The sequence below is a fragment of the Elephantulus edwardii genome, unplaced genomic scaffold, assembly GCF_000299155.1.
Source record: "Elephantulus edwardii isolate Elephantulus edwardi_28Jun2011 unplaced genomic scaffold, EleEdw1.0 scaffold00157, whole genome shotgun sequence".
NCBI classification, from domain to species: Eukaryota; Metazoa; Chordata; class Mammalia; order Macroscelidea; family Macroscelididae; genus Elephantulus; species Elephantulus edwardii.
In genome coordinates this window covers 2,405,651-2,422,341 of record NW_006399907.1, presented here as the reverse complement: position 1 = coordinate 2,422,341, position 16,691 = coordinate 2,405,651, and the positions used below count along the sequence as shown (strand labels likewise).

Here is a 16,691-nt window from a genome sequence, read left to right as displayed (position 1 = left end):
AAAAAAAAAAAAAGAAGAAGCAGCTCTGTCAGGTCACCCTGGCTTAGTGACAATGCCCATTAGGATTACCATTCTGATTAGAATGACGAGCTCCAATGTAAACTAGATCACCCTAAGGTACGAGTTTGCCATGTCTATCCATATCTTCATCTCTTTTTAAGGGATGCAAGCCTCTATGCTACTCACAGTTGTACTAATCAACTCATGAGTTGGAATTCTTGGACTTTATACCAGCCTCTTATTTACTTGCAAGTCTAAGTAAATTCCCATAATAAAATAATCTCATTTATTGTCCTGGTAAAGTGATGTCTACACTGTAAATATGAAAACCCATATAGAACTATTACACACTTGTGAAGCTTTGACTCTCTTCATGACTACTGTTATCTAAAACCAAAACACACATTTTTAAAATAAAAGTAAACAAAATATTAACACAGCAAGAGTGGATGGAATGGACAAGAAAAAGAAAAAGCCTGAAATCCACGACGGCTGGAGATAAACAAGCTAAGTGAAAATGTTGAGTCTCAAACAAGGAAGAGAGGAGATGGCCATCTGCAAATGAAAACGCTTTAAACTTCAGAGTCCTGCTAAGTTTAAGGTACTATGAATTATCCTAAGTTCTGAGATAAAACCACTTAAAAGCTGCAGAAGGAAGGACTTTACAATTAACTGTGTGTCTGGAACTCAGCAAATGCTCTACATGTGTTAGTAGTGATTTTGTCTTAGGCTATAAAAATGTCATGAAAGAGGAATGCACAAGTCACTGTGGGAAAGGAAAGGAGGGAGAGCTACCTACCATGACAGGAAAAGAAAAGTCAAGAAAGGTCTCCCTGAAAGGAGATGCCTGAGCAGAATCTCCTCTGATAGGGGATGCTCTCTGGGGAGCCTAGGTCGTGTAGCCCATAAGGAATTGTACTGCAAAGCCAAAGGCGAGCCCTCTCTTTGAGACAGAATCCACCAGAGGCTCTATGGGAGAAGACTGTAGGCAATCTTTTAATACTGACTGGTTTTGAGATTGGCTTTCAGGCAGAAAACCAAAGAAAGCATAGTAATTACTCAAGAGTGTAGGGAAAGAGCATTCCACAAAGTAGCATGTAAGCCTCATAGTAAGAAAACTTACCTTGCAATTAGCAGGTAAGTAAAGTTTAGAAGTAAGTAGAAAGAGTAATGAAAAAGAAAATCAGATAACCAAAAATACAGCACATCCTAAAAGGGCCAGTATCAGCCAGAAAGAGGTTAAAGGGAGTCACTGGAAATGTTAAGCATCAAGTTATAAAGTTAGATCTATGTTTTAGGAGAACCCTTCTAGAGCAGTCATACAGGAGACAGACAGGAATTAGGCATTACTGGGAGCAGAGAGATGGATGTTTCAGTAACTTAAAACCTCAGTGAAGATACTGGCAGTGGAAAAAAGAGGCAAGATAAATGGAGTTCAAAATGACCTTAAGGAAGACAATAAAAGACTACCTACAAGTAATTGAGCTGGGAAGAGTCAAGGACAATCCAGGTTTATGACCTGAGCAACCACATAAGGGAATATGTCATGCAAGGGAGAAAAGAGCATGAGCAAAATTTAGGGAAAAAACATGAAGTCGGAAAGGTGCGAGATGATCCCAGTCTCTTGTGGAATACAAGGCAATAGATGAAGTCAAGCTCAGGAGAGAGGTCTGAGCAAGACGTCTGAATATGGAATTCAACATTCAAGAGTGGTCCCTGGAGACATCAGGGGATAAGAGAGCACCCAGAATGAGAGTGTGTGGGGAGTTGATTAGGGATTTGGGCTGGAGAATAGTAACCATTTAAGGGGATAATCATTAGCTATTTTGTGGTCCAGTTAATTCCTTATCCTCAGGAAAGAACTTAAATATTTAGGCAAAGACCAAATATCCACTTGCTGGGATGGTATAGAGGAATTCACAACAGAGACATGGACTAAATGGCCACAAAGCCGTCTTTCAACTCTAAAAATGAATTAAGATTTCAACTCAGTCCAGAACATTTTATAAAATGAAATATTTTGTTTCACCATTACAAGAAAACTAACATCATAGGTATTTTTACTCTTCACTTCTCCAGTCCAGTATTTTTTTAAAAAATAAGTTTTTGTTGACATTGTTGTTTTCTGAAAAGGAAAGAGTACTTGGTTTACCTGGACCTGGATCTAGTTTCTGATCATATTTTCCCCTCTTGTGAGTCTGGTTATTGGCTTGGCTAGCATAAGTAGCAAAACACAACAAAACCCAAATACATGTTCCGATTCATTCTTCTCATCCTTTTCTGGCACCATCTGCCTAATTTTACCACATTTCAGAAATATTTTTAGAATTTCCCTTAACATTAAAAGTTTGTTGATATCTTTTTCTCTTTTTGCTCAGTTCTAAAACAGACACTGGTACATACACAACTTCTTTTACTAACTCCAGAAATACATGATTAAAACAAATAGTTGATTCTATCATAACAATACACCTAGTGTATTTTTAGATAGGACTATTGTCTGTTCAACTTAATCCTAAAATTGGCACTGCACTCACCAAGTGGCACCTGGCACAGGTGCTAAAAGCATGTGATCTCTCTGAACCATGTGCAGCAGTTCTTTCATTCCTGCCCCCTGCTTTTCCTGTCACTCTGCACACTTTTGTATTCTGTTCTTGTCTTTCACCTTCCTCCTAATGGTACCCATAAACTTTAATTATTATCACTCGTCACACTAAAGCTAACACAGCTGCCAACTTCTGGGCTAGAAATACAATGGATGAAATTTTCATCAGAATCTACCATGAACTTTTTGGTCGTCCTTAGACAACTGTCTAAGTCTTAAGTCTCAGTGGCCTAAACCACAGGGTAAAGAATGTAAATAGGCCCCCGTAAAAGTAGATATGAGGGGGAAAAGAAATCAATGGTGCTTCTTGGTTCTAAAAGCAATTTGCAGATGCAAATCTTTGAGCACTTAAAAAGGAGGCAAAATAAAGACAACAATTAACATTTAAAGTCATATAAAGATATCAATTTATGTCACCTTAAATATATTGAGTGAAATACACTCTCTGTATCAAGGACAGCACTAGAATAAAAGAACTTCAGCATCAGGTCTTACAGCTCTGAGAATGTTTTAAGGGTCTAGTAAAATCTTATGAGAAAGGTAAATAATTATGTTCCTATCACAAGCCCTTTCTCCTCAAACCAAGTGCCTTTGAAACTATGCTTTGATGCGATGTTCTCTTTACATAACAAACTGACAGATTCTATGCATTCATCAAAGAAAAGGTCTTCAGCAGGTTTCTTTCTCTCTTTATTTCTCTGTCTAATTTCACAAAATAGAGGTAAGAGAATTTATCACCGACAAGACACTTTCAGGCTGGGAGTGGGGATTATAATAGAGGCTCCTCCACCATGCTGCATAAGGTTCCAGGGACTGTTCCTAGAAGTGTAATGAAAAAGTAAATAAGACTACATAACTAGACTCAGAAGTACACAGAGTACTAAAGCTGGATGGAATGAGTATAAAAAGAATATGGCAAGTAGAACATCATTTTACTAAGACGAGTTCATTCTCTTCAGCCTCATATTCCCAAACTGAAATAACCTGGGTGCATGTGACCTTCTACACGAACTTACACTCTTCTATCTTTCTCTTAACTCTCCCATTGCTTTCTGGGCTGAAAAATTCCTACTCACCCTCCAAGTATAAGCTTAAACACTGCCCTTCTCCTTGGAAAGCTCTACAGGACTTCTTTTCCTGAAGGGCACCTTACTGCTCCTTCAGTAGAGCTGTTCTGCCCTATTGCAGTTATTGCTGGACTTGAGAATGCAGCTCTGCACTTATCGACTAGCTTACTGAGGAAGCCCCATGTATGTCCAGTCCTTTACCTCCTGGAAAATAGCCTGTACCGCACATGTAATTCACCGAGTAAAGGAACTCCCTTGGCCTCATGTAGGGACAATGCCTATCAATCCAAGTGTGTCCTTTCCAATCTTATCTTTTCTAGCAGAACCTCATTATCTATTATCTAAATTAGTCTCTTCATTTGTCTTTCCCCTTCTGGTTGCTCTTCCCTTAAATCACTACAGTCTTACTAAATGTAACTCTCAGTTTACCATGTTTGGCATTGAACTAGATGTACTGAATAAAATGCTGAAGAACTCTTGCCCCTGTGCATACTAGACTCCAATCTAATGGAGTAGAGATAGATAAACAGTTATATACAATTTATCAGGGGCTATAAACCAATCTCACTCTAACCCTACGAATGGCATGTCCTTAACTCTTTATTTTTTTTTTTCCTTACCTCTTAACTGGCCAATTCCTATTTTGTTTCTGAGAAGAATCTTTCCTAATTTCTCTAGTCAGATGCAGTATCTCCATTTTCTACATCTACAGTGCCCTGTCACTCACCTCCGACTGTATGAATTATAGCTATTAGTCCCCATACATTTTGTCTCTAATGAGGTTCAAATACTCTACATGGTTGTAAATACAAGTGACTGGTCTCTGTTTTGCCACAGTGATGTGCAATGCATTGATAAATTTCAATTATGTTAATTAACCTCACTAAAGCACTGTAAGCCTATGATTCCTTTAGGATTTGTCAATATTAAGACCATCAGCAGGTTAAAATCCATGCAAGTCAGAATTATTATGTTTCTACTCTAGTACCAAAAAAGAGAAAAATTCTACCTTGTTTGACTGTATTATAAATGGTTTGAAAGATGTGTCCAAATAAAATGGACCTCTATTGTGAAAACATTAAAACATGGGCAACTCCCTAGTGCAACCAGCCTCTGCTGACAAATACAGAAAAGTTACAAGGACAAACATGAAGGGCAAGTCCATGAACAAACATTTAACCAAGTAAAACTTTCCACAGCTTAGTAAAAATCTAATACATGAACATGTTGATACAGTTGATTCTCACTCTGTATGTGAGAGAAGAGAACTATGCGTGACTGATGTTTTAGTACATTACCAGCTCCTTCCCCTGAGACAAATGGGTGGCCTGGAATCTCCTACCTTTCAGTCAGCAAGCAAACATGTTAACTGTTTGCAAAAGTCACCCAGTCCAAGATATGTGAGAAAATATATATGGATCATTAAATAAAATTTCTGACCTTTCAAGTAATACCCCTTTCCAAAGTAAATACATAACTGCAGTTTATCCATTCTTTGACATTCACATCCACTTTCCTGTAATAGTGCTACTACTATAACACACTTCAACAAAGTTGCAACACCAACTGACACATCCACACCCAAGGTGTCTGTAGCATTACTTACAGTAACAAAGAGATAGAAACAACTCCCATCAAGGGGCAGATTTTATTTTTTTTAAAAAAACCCAAACCTATGGTACGTTCACACAATGGAGTATACAAGAATACTAAGGAAAGATAAAAAATTCAAGATACATTGCATAACACAGATAAATCTAAAGGAAATTATGCTGAATAGCATAAGTCAGTCACAGAATGACAATCACTGTATAAGACTTGTTGTTGTTATGTGCCGTGGAGTCGTTTGCGACTCATAGCAACCCTATGTACAACAACCCTAAACTGTGCTCTATCCTGTGTCAATCTCACTGCCTCTGACACACCCATCCCAATTACCCCAGTCACTGAATCAATCCACCTCACAGAGGGTCTTCCCCTCCTGCACTGTCCCTCTACTCTACCCAGCATGATGTCCCTCTCTAAAGACCTGTCTCTCCTTACAACATGTCCAAAGTATGTCAGATGAAGCCCCAGAATCCTTGCCTTCAAGGAGCAGCCTGGTTTAACCCTCTCTAGGATGAATCTGTTTGTTTTCTTGGCAGTCCATGGTACATTCAATACTCTTCTCCAGCACCACGACTACCATTATAAAAAGCTAAGGGAAGGTTTACAGCAGATAGAATCAATCTTGGATGGTAGACAGGAATGGGAAGGGAGGAAGATGGCAGTAAAATTGAATAGATAAATTGGGTAAAGGGGAAAGCAATATATAATAAGGAACTGGATCAATATTATAATAAATATATTGTAACTAAATTTCTAAAACAAAAAATGTTTATGAATTATTGAAAATTCAATGATTTATAAACTTAAACTCAAATCACAAAAAAAATTTCAAAAAGATACTCAGCAAGCCTTGTCAACATCTCCAATTACTTAACTTCTTTTATCTGATCTTTCGTTGCTTATTCGTAATTGTTTTTGTGAGAATGCAAACAGTTGAGTACAGGCTGAAGTAGACAGTAGCTTAAATATTCAACCACCTGAATCACACGAATTAAGGAAGAATTTTCATCTATCATGATCAAGAACATTTCATTTTCTTAGTGTTTTTCCCTCTCATCTCTCTTACACACACACAAAAGTAAAAAACTCAAAACTGTAACATTGTTTTAAAATATTGTGATAAGTGCCAAAAAGAAAAGGCTAAAAACTGCAACATTGTTTTAAAATACTGTGATATATTTTTCAACTCCTAACTGGCCTAACTCTTGGAGAAGGTGCAGCCAGAGTGTTGTTTAGAGGCAATGATTGAAGAAGCTACATCTCACATACTTGATACATGTTACTGTTATGTGCCAGTCATAAAAAAAGTTATTCCTTGGAGAGGACCACCCATCATGCTTGGAGGGATGGCAAAGGAGAAGATGCTAAACCAGGTTGACTGACACAGGACTGCAGCAAAGGGCTTGAGTGTATTATTGAGAATGTCACAAGACAGGACAGGGTTCAGATCTGTTGTTTATAGGGTCACTATGAGTCATACTAGACTATATGGTACCTAACAATAACAATTACCTAAATAAAGTCAGATCATTTGATTATATTACTTATTTCAGCCGGTGAAAAGAATGGTTTCTCATCAACTAATTTTGCAGTCTCTGCCTATCTACCTAACTGAATAGTGTGTTAAAGCGTTTATGTTCAATCAAATCTGAGTCTAAGTTAAAGCACAGCTTCTTTGTGAGACCTCAAACAAATCACTTATACTGAGTTACTGTCATCATCTATATAATTACTCTAATTTTAACATCCTCACTATCTAAACAGCATGATTGCTTATGAGGATTAAGGAAGAAGACATGTTAAAAATGCTTTCTAAAACTATAAAGTGCAATAGAAATACAATAAATAGTACCATATATTACTATTGCTTTGGAAAGGCATTTTTTACATGAAACATGCAAATTTCTGTGTCTCCAGAATCACTGAGGAATCCAAGACTGTCAGTCAAAATCTCTAAGCCCTAACAGCAGAGAAGCTAGTAATCTATGGAGACCCTGAATCCACTCCCTCAAAATGTGCTTACAAGTATATAGAAGCGCTTCTCTTATTTTACTTTCTAAACTTTCACAAAGACAGTGGAAGCTGGGCTCCATAACAAAGGCACAGGAACTCTGCTTGCCAAAAGTTGACAGTATTAACAATCATGCATATCATTTTAGTTTCTATCATCTTGTTCCTCGTTGTAAGAAAATGTGCAGTATTCATAGGTGATTTTGATATGTTTAAATGATTAGTTCCACCCTATTCAGGAACTGAAAAAGCAGCCATAGTATTCCATGAATTGGGAAGCAGAAGGATAAAAATCCTCTCTGAGTCAGATGAAAAGATAACAAATAAATGGATAAGAAAACAATGGATGCTATTAACTCGCTCAGGATCAGAGAGCTGGACGAACTCTCCTCAAATTAACAAGTATGACAAAGGAGCTGAAAGGTGTGAATCTAGGTGGACAGCCTGAGTATCACTTCCAGTTCTCACCACCACTGCATCCTATGTTCAGATATGTGATTTCCCCTAACCTTTAAATCCAACTGGATTTACTGAGATTCCAACACTTACATAACCAATAACAAATATGAACCTTCCCTGAAACTTTATAATAAGCTGGCCCAACTAGCATTTATTGAGTAGGCCTAAACCATGAACTATGAACATCTATAGTCCTTCTAGGTTTACTACAAGTCAAACTGACTCAAGAGCAGTGGATTCAGATTTTTATTTTTGCGAGCACCTTTAAAGTAATATTCCTGGTGCACGGGTTAAATGTTTGTCTGCTAATCAAATGCTCAGCAGTTCAAACATACAAACCACTCCATGGGAGAAAGATGGGACAGTCTAAACGGCAACTTCACAATTTAATCCAAAACATGTCCAACGCCAAGTGATCAAAAGAAATCACAAGTCAAATGGTGCAATGAGTCAAACAAGTCATTAGGCAAAGAAGTTAATAATAAAGCTTTAACATTTCACTTCTAAATCCTTATGGGCTTGTTCGTTGATAATACAATCAAAAGTCTTACTCAGTGGTTACATTCCTTTTCTAAGAAGAGCAACTTCTGAAAGTAGACTTACTAACGTATCCAAGATAACTGTTTCCTGGGTTGATATTATTTTGGAGCACTTTTTAGCAGTTAAGTATAACAATTCAGGGCTAAACTACATTGCCTAGACTGGAAATCTGGTTATGCCACTTACTAGCTATACCTCAGTTACGAAGAAATTGCCCATTCTTCTCCCAATCTCATATGCACGATGGATATAATTAAAATATCTGCTCTAGTGGATAAGCAGTCACGCTACAGGTCCAAAGGTAAGCCCTTTGAATGCACCATGAATTGCTCCTCGGGAAAAGATGGGCAATCTCCTCCTATACAATTCACAGCCTCTGAAAACCCACTGGACAGCCAGCTATGAGTTGATTCTGACTCGGCAGCAGTGAGAGATGCCAAGACTCTACAGAGTTGCTGTTATTATAACCCCAAGTAGATAAGTACCAACATGCCTTGGAGAAAGTGTGGCCAGAGTGCTCTTTGGAGGCAAAGATGATAAAGTTTGCTTCATATACTTTGGGCATGTTGCCAGGAGGGGCTATTCCTTGGAGAGGGATATAATACTCAGAAAGGCAGAAGGTCGGCAAAGAAGAGCAAGAGCCTCAACCAGGTAGACTGGCACAGTGACAGGCACAGTGGGCTCTAGTGTGTCACAAAGCATGAGGATGGCACTGGACAGGACAGGTTTCTAAAGTGTTGTTCACAGGGTCACTATGGGTCATACTCAACTTGATAGCCACTAACAACAACAACAAATAAGTACAACATGTAAAGGATTTCGAGCAAAAAGTCTTGTATAGATAATCCCAGATTTACCACTTATTTGCATTACAACAGACTGTACTTAATATTGCCCTAACTTTTTTATCCATTTCATTATTAGTAAGATCTACTACATACAATGCTGCAGCAGGTAACTGTTGATGTTATCACTCTCATGTCTATCTCCTAAAGCAAATAAAGATCAGATGTACAGATACTGATAATTAAAGGTAATAATAATAATAAACTTTATTCTTATAAAAAGCAGACATCAAAGGAATTCAACCAACGTCTAAACTGACCAGAACCCAACTGTAAGATAGTGACTAACTGTGTAAGTGTTTCATTGCCACTGAGTCAACTGTGAGTCTACAGGAAAAAAAAAAAAAAAGAACTGGGTTTCTAAGGCTGTAAATCTTTATAATAGCAGAGAGCCTCATTTTTCTCCTCGAAGGGACTGGGGCTGAAAAGGTTTTTTTGAACAGGCAAGCTCTTAACCATTATGCCGCCAGGGGTTCTTTTATCATACACATCTTTCACTCACTGCTATCAAGTTGGTTCAACTTACAGTAAGCTTCCATCAGGTTTCCAAGGCTGTAAATCCTAATGGGAAAAGATTGCCTATCTTTCTCCTTCAGGGCTGCTAGTATATTCAAACCGATAGAGAAGCTCAGCCTTTCCGTTAGCAGTGCGAACAAGAGCCCCCATCCTATGTCTAGATCATCAGATGACACTCTTTTTCTCTTTCGCTCACTAGTTTCACTAGCTTGGTCTCGCTCTTTCACACAGTCTCACACTCTTCATGCTCTCTTGCTTTCACTGCTGTCAAGTTGGAACGGACACACAGCTGACCGCCCCCAACCCCCCATGGATTTTCAGAGGTATTAAATGACACAGGAGGAGACTGCCTGCATTCGAACCACATGCCTTTGGCACTGCAGCACAGGTTCTTATCACCAGGCCACCAAAGGTTCCTAACTAGTCTGGTTGTTGCTGCTGTTTTGCGCGTCTGCATCGGAACCAACACATAGCTGGTCACAGCGGGTTTTCAGAGACAGTAAATTAACAGAGGAAGAGACTGCTCATCTTTCTCCTGTGGGTAGCTAGTGGATTTGAACTGCGTGCCTTTGGGTTTGCAGTTCAGCTTCTCACCACTAGGCCACCAGAGCTCCCTTCTCACCCTGTCTTTCCCCACTAAGTACAAATGTACTTATTCTAACACTTGGGTACATTTTCTTTCCATCAGAATATAGATACTTGGAAACACAGAGCAAAGTTCATCTGAGTGTACAGGGCAGAAAACGCCATTCATTGTTGCTCTATATCTCTTTCCCTCTAAAGGTTCTGAACAATACTCTGTCAATTGGCAAACGTTTACCTATAGACAGAAGACTTAACTAACCAGAGCAATTAGGTACTGACCATTCCCTGCTAAACAAACTCAAAAGTTTAAACAAGAGCTGTGAGGGGAAAGGTGTTCACTTATTTTTAAACTATTGGCCAAAGATACCATTTTATGTTAATTTTAAAGACTTTTTATGCCTTAAAAGCTAGCTTTGATAATTTTGTGGTTTTTTTTTTTAAATCCATGATGCTCTGAATAGTAGCAAAATATCTGCATATGTCAAGTCTAACCTAACCATAACTCGCCCATCTGCTGATTCTAATGTAATCCTAGTGATGGTTGATGGCAATATGTTTACTTGATTCACCCTACATTATTTATGTAAGATAAAAATCTTTTTAACGTTGCATTGTCATGTAAACTTTTCTGTCTGGCTTTGATTTATCCTCTCTTTTCCCTCTTAATAAAATGGCACTCCCCCCTCCAAAAAAAAACCCAAAAACACCTCACATAAAAACCACAACAGTTTTAACAACTCAATTTCAAATTCTCTAAGTATCCAGACTTTCTGGCATCTATAAGGCCAGAAGACCTCAGAAACTACTGCCCCAGGAAAATCTTTAAACCCTGAACTCAAACTACCTCCTGAAGTCATCTGTGAACCAAATAGTGGTTTATAGTAATTTGAAAAGAATATCTGTATTAAGCATTGGATTCTTTGAGAAATCAGTAAACTGACAAGAACTGCAAAGGTTAAATGAGAAACGACTGTGGAGCATCAAGTTAGTGTTAAGGGTGAAAGTTTGGACAGGGTTGCAGAGAAAGTGGCACAATTTGAAAAATACAACCAATGTCACAGAACTGTACATGCAGAAACTGTTGAAGCAGCATACATTTGGTTAGATGTTCTCTCTCTCTCTTTCTCTCTCTCTTTCACACACACACACACACACACACACACACACACACACACACCCATACCTGTGCGCTTATCCTCCATCACAGGGAAAGCTCTCTCTAGAGTCCTTATCCAACGTCACTAACACAATGAAACTGTCCTTAGAGTGAACAGAACTTTTCTGAAAACAAATGGCTGACTTGAGTCAGTTGCTTTGTCACAATCTCCTAAAAAGCACAATTTGCTTTCATACTGTCCCACCTTTTGAAATTGTTTTTTCAACAACAACAAAAAAATTGCAAAGGACATCTATTTATTTGCACAAATAGCCCAGTCTTCATTTCTGATTAAAAAACAAAATCGCTAAAGCAGCAAGCTAGAGAAGAATTGCACTCACTTAATATGGGCTCCTCTGGTCTTATTTTTCTCATTCTCCAGTGCCAGCGCCTTTCAAAAGAGTACAAAACTACACACAACTTTGTTTCTCATTCTAAACACATTACAACTCACTGGGAAACATTATCGGCCATCTCAAAAAAAGAGACACAGAGGGCTATGCCGGATCAAGCTAAATATCTACTGTGCAAACTTTGAGAGCTACATTGTTTTCAGACCATAGTAGTCTGGTGAACATACGCAATGAACAAGTATCATCCTAATTTACCATCTCTCCTTCCAAAGAATAACAAGAATGCCTACTTTACATGCAGTACTTCACAGCTACTTAGAAGCTCACTATAATAAACGTAATTGTTTTCGTATCCCGAGGCACACAGAGAAAGGACAGTCAAAAACAAGACAGTTGCCAGTGTTTCATGTACCTTTATAGCTTAAATGTTTACGAAAAATTAAATACTATTTGTTATTGTTATTGTGTACCACTGAGTCAGAACTGACCCATGGCTGACCATCTGGAGGGTTTCCAGAGGCAGCTAATCAAACAGGAGGAGACTGACCATCCTTCTCCTGCAAATACTATATTGGGGTGAAAAAAATTGGGTATATAATAGTGCCTTAAAATAGAGACTTGGTAAGTTTAAAGTCTCCATCACTCCACAGGACAAAATATCACTCTTCAGTTTCCATCTTAGAATCAAGCTCGCTGCCACCAAGTCAGAACCAACTCATAATTCAGTTTCCAGCAAATTGTTAGAATCTATAAATTGCATGAACAGAGATGGCACGTTCTTCTCCCTTGGAACAGCTATTGGATTCGAACCACGGGCCTTTGAACTGGTAGATTATTTCTTTACTGCTAGCCCACCAGAGCCCAACCAGGAGGTGTAAATCTAGATAAAGTTGTTTGCTCAGAGTTTAACAGTAATTAAGTTCACACCCAAGCCTTTTCCAAATGAGCTTCTAATCAAAACTTGTCACAAGTTATATGAAACAGACAAGAGTGTGGATTCCTAGTTTTCTCAAAGGGAGAGCCACATCATCTCACTTTTGGGCAAGCCACTACTTCCAGTACACACAATTCCTTTTGATAATAATTTCTACAAACAAAAAAAAGCAATCTCACAAAACAACAGTGGCATGAGTAAACTCGAGACCACTGCTTTTTAAAATAAAGTTGGTCCTTTTCCTGTCAACCTGACAACTTTTTAATGGTGAAATGTCCTTTACTTTAGCCGGGCACAACCTTTCATATTTACTTTCCAAATAACCATTCCGGTTTCTCACGGCTACTAAAGGTTATGAAAAAAAAGAAAAAGACTGGGAGAAAAAGATGTTAAGAGTCTATGGCACCACTGGAAGGGACAGATTTTGAGACTGGTTTTGAACACTCCATAGCTCGTGTGACTGGGCGGCTTTACTGTGCCTACTGGAGGGATGTTTAGCAATCTGACGCATCAATTTTTAGGAGTGGAACACAAACAGCCTCCACAATTTAAGAGCCGTGCCTAGGATCTCTCCCGGTGGCACAGGCTAGAGGGCACGGGACGAGAGAGCAAGGGATGCCAGGCGACGATCGAGACATTTGTTATTGTTTATGAGCCCAGGCAGGGACCAGGAGCGCGAGGCTCGGGGACAGAGGAGTGGAAGGGGAAAGGCACAGAGAAGGACAAAGATTCCTCCCCCGGTTCCCTGCTACCTCTCCGGACAGTTGGAGCCAGGAGCACCCGAAGAACAAGAGGGCCAAGGCCGTCGCCGCAGCACCACCGGAGACATTCCCAGCCCGAAATTCTCACGGCTCTCCCTGGACATCCAGGCAGACTCAGGGCTCCCTCCTGCTCGCACAGACCGCGCAGATGCTGCGCGCCGGGCCCCCCGGGCGCGGGTACTGAGCGCCGCATCCGCGTACTCACCTGCCTGGGTCGCGCCCGCGGCCGGCTCAGCCTCTGCACGGACCGCAGCCGGCCGGAGCCCGTCCGCTCCTTTTCCCCTGCTCCGCCCTCGCCCCGCCCCCGGAGGTGGGACCGGCTGCTGCGCCGGAATCTCGGGGCGCCCTCCCTGAACTCTCGCGAGCTCTTCTTCCTCGGCTTCTAGGTGGTTGGTCTTGTTCCTTTTGGTCCTGACGTCATACGCACCCTAGGCGGAAGTGGTTTTCTGTCGTCAATACTGGTTTTCAGCCTCCTCCTGAAAAAGGCCCAACGGGCTTTGGAAAAGTTGACTTGTCGGTTACCACCTCTTCCTGCTAAGCCCCAACTCACTCACTGCCTTCCCTCATTACTTAAAACTGGTTCAGGCTCTCTTGGGAGTGGAACAGTCTTGCAAAATTAGTCACATGTTCTAAGTGTCCTCAGAGTTTCTCACAATTCTTAATGCATTCCAAATAATGTTAAAAATAGAGGCTTAGAGATAATCTTTAATTACTATACAGATTAGAGAATTCTGGTTAACAAAGATGGGCTGGATGACCATTTTAAATCAGTAGCTTAATGGTAGCTGATCTGGGATGAGAAACCATCCAGATCTCTTGATTGTCATTTACCCTAGTTGGAAGAGCTAAAAAAATGCGGGACAGTGTGCGTAAAAGCCTTAGATAGATTGGCTTGCAAAATCTAAAATAAATGAAATAGTGAGCTGGCGTTATCCTTTGGACTGGAAAGCTATTAAAAAATAATTCAGAAGACTAGCCTTTGGGAGGATAAAAGAATTCATACTTGAAGACAAAACTAGTCTTTAGGCAAACCAAATAAAAGAGTCACTCGTAATTATTGGTGACAAATTTATCCTTAATCTGCATATATAAAATACATGTAGTAAGCTGATTAAGGATGAATTTGTCACCAATAATTGAGAGTGACTTTAATAACCTTTTTTCAATTTTCTTTAGTATGCAGATGATACGACCTTACTTGTTGAAAGTGAGGAGGACTTGAGTTACCCACTGCAGGAGATCAAACACTGTAGCCTTCATCACTACAGACTGCATCTCAACATCAAGAAAACAAAAATTCTTATCACTGGTCTAGTTGGTGACATCATAATAGATGGAAAAAAGATTGAATCTGTTAACAGTTTCATCTTGCTTAAATCCACAATAAACACACTTGGTACCAGCAGTCAGGAGATCAGGAGAGGTTTTGCACTGGGAAAAATCTTCAGTCATGGACCTCTCCAAATTAATGAGGTGTAATGAAGTTTGTTTGAGAAGTAAGGTGTGTTTGATTCAGACCATGGTCTTTTCAAGCACTTACTGTGCTGCCGAGAGGTGGAAAATGAATAAGAATGACAGAAGAATTGATGTTTGTTGGAGAAGAGTGCTGAATATCCCATGCACTGTCAAAAGAACAAACAAATATATCTTGGAGAAGGGTAGCCTTAGTGTTCCTTGGAGGCAAGGATGGTGAAGGTTCATCTTATATTACTTCGGGTATGTTACTAGGAAAGGTTCTTCCTTGGAGAAAGGCATCATGTTTGAATAGGTGGGGGAAAGGTGAAGGCGAAGACCCTCAACCAGAGAGGATTTACATAGTAACTTCAACAATGGACTTGAGCTTATTAGAAATTGTGAGGTTGGCAAAGAATAGGACAGAGTTCAGATCTGTTGCTGTGAGTTGTACTCAACTCAATGGCACCTAACAACAATAAGCATATTGGAGTTTTTATAAAATATTTGGCTTCACAGTATATGAGATGATACCATGCTTGCAGAAAATACCCATCAGATATACAACCATTATCAACAGATTCATTATACGCAATACACTTATACAGAAAACATAAATAAGAATCATTGTGTGACTTCTCTTTTCTTACACTCTGCATTCTCATATAAAGCTTGATAATGGAGGGGAAAGCAGTAGTGTGATAATTAGTAAATTGATGAAATTAGATTAGCTTTTATGATCAATTGACAGTTAACCATCACAAGTCTAACAAAAACAAATAGTTGCTGACAAACCTAATTCACAATGACTCTATAGCACAGAGTAGCCCCATAAATTTTCCAAGACTATAATGAAAGCAGGCTACTATGCCTTTCCTTCATGGAGCAACTAATGGGTTATAACTGAAATTTTATTTAGCATCCTGGTACATTATACTTTATGCTATCTGTTCTTGATGTTGATTGCTGTTGAGTTGAGCATGATTCATAGCGACCCTATGAACAAAAGGCCTGAAGCCTTTCTATGACTATCGTTGTTTCGCCAAGTTTATAGTTTCCAGAGGCATGTGGTTTAGGAAGTAGATGCCACTCCTGTTTCCCAACCTGTCTTAAACTGGGAGCTCCACCAATGACTGTCCATCATGGGCAGCGATTATGGTATTTGACCCTCCCAGTGGCACAGGGTTCAGCATTATAGCAAACCCAGATTACCTCAAAGCAGCAAATTGACAGAGGAGTGCTGTACAACTTAGAAGAATGTTTCTCCAAAATAAAATAACACTAGACCCTTGGGCCCAATCAACTTTTAAATACAAAGGCCTTCCATATATATTTATATATGAACAAAAGGTGTAAAACCTTTTTATAACTACCGTCATTTCTCCAAGTTCATCAATTTTCCAGAGGCATGTGGTTTAGGAAGCAGATGCCACTCCTGCTTCCAAACCTGAATCAATCTGGGAGCTCCACCAAAGACTGCCCATGTTGGCTAGCCATTATGGAGTTAGGCACACCTACAGTACACTTTTTCCATTATGGACTTTGAGACCCCAATGGCACAATGTTCAGTGTTACAGCAAACCCAGATTACCTCAGCACAGCAAATTGACCAGAGCACTTATATACAAGCAAAATGAAGCTTAATTGTGGTCATATATGCTTGACACATCAAGTATTTATAAAGATGGAAAAGTTATCAATAAGTATTGGTACAAATCTACACAGCAATTCTACAGGATGCATCACCTTTGACCGATAAATATTGTGACTAAACTTCAGAGACACTGATCCCAACATAAG

The 16,691-nt window shown here is 39.4% G+C and overlaps 1 protein-coding gene across 1 annotated transcript in view; it reads right to left on the bottom strand.

Annotated features, from left to right (window-relative positions):
- The window catches only part of STK38L (serine/threonine kinase 38 like), a 121,277-nt gene extending 107,566 nt beyond the window's left edge, over positions 1 to 13,711 (bottom strand). Inside the window, exon 1 of the mRNA XM_006895062.1 lies at positions 13,645 to 13,711. The gene's annotated coding sequence lies outside the window, so the exon portion shown is untranslated. The remainder of the gene's footprint in view (positions 1 to 13,644) is intronic.
- Positions 13,712 to 16,691: the final 2,980 nt, after the last annotated feature.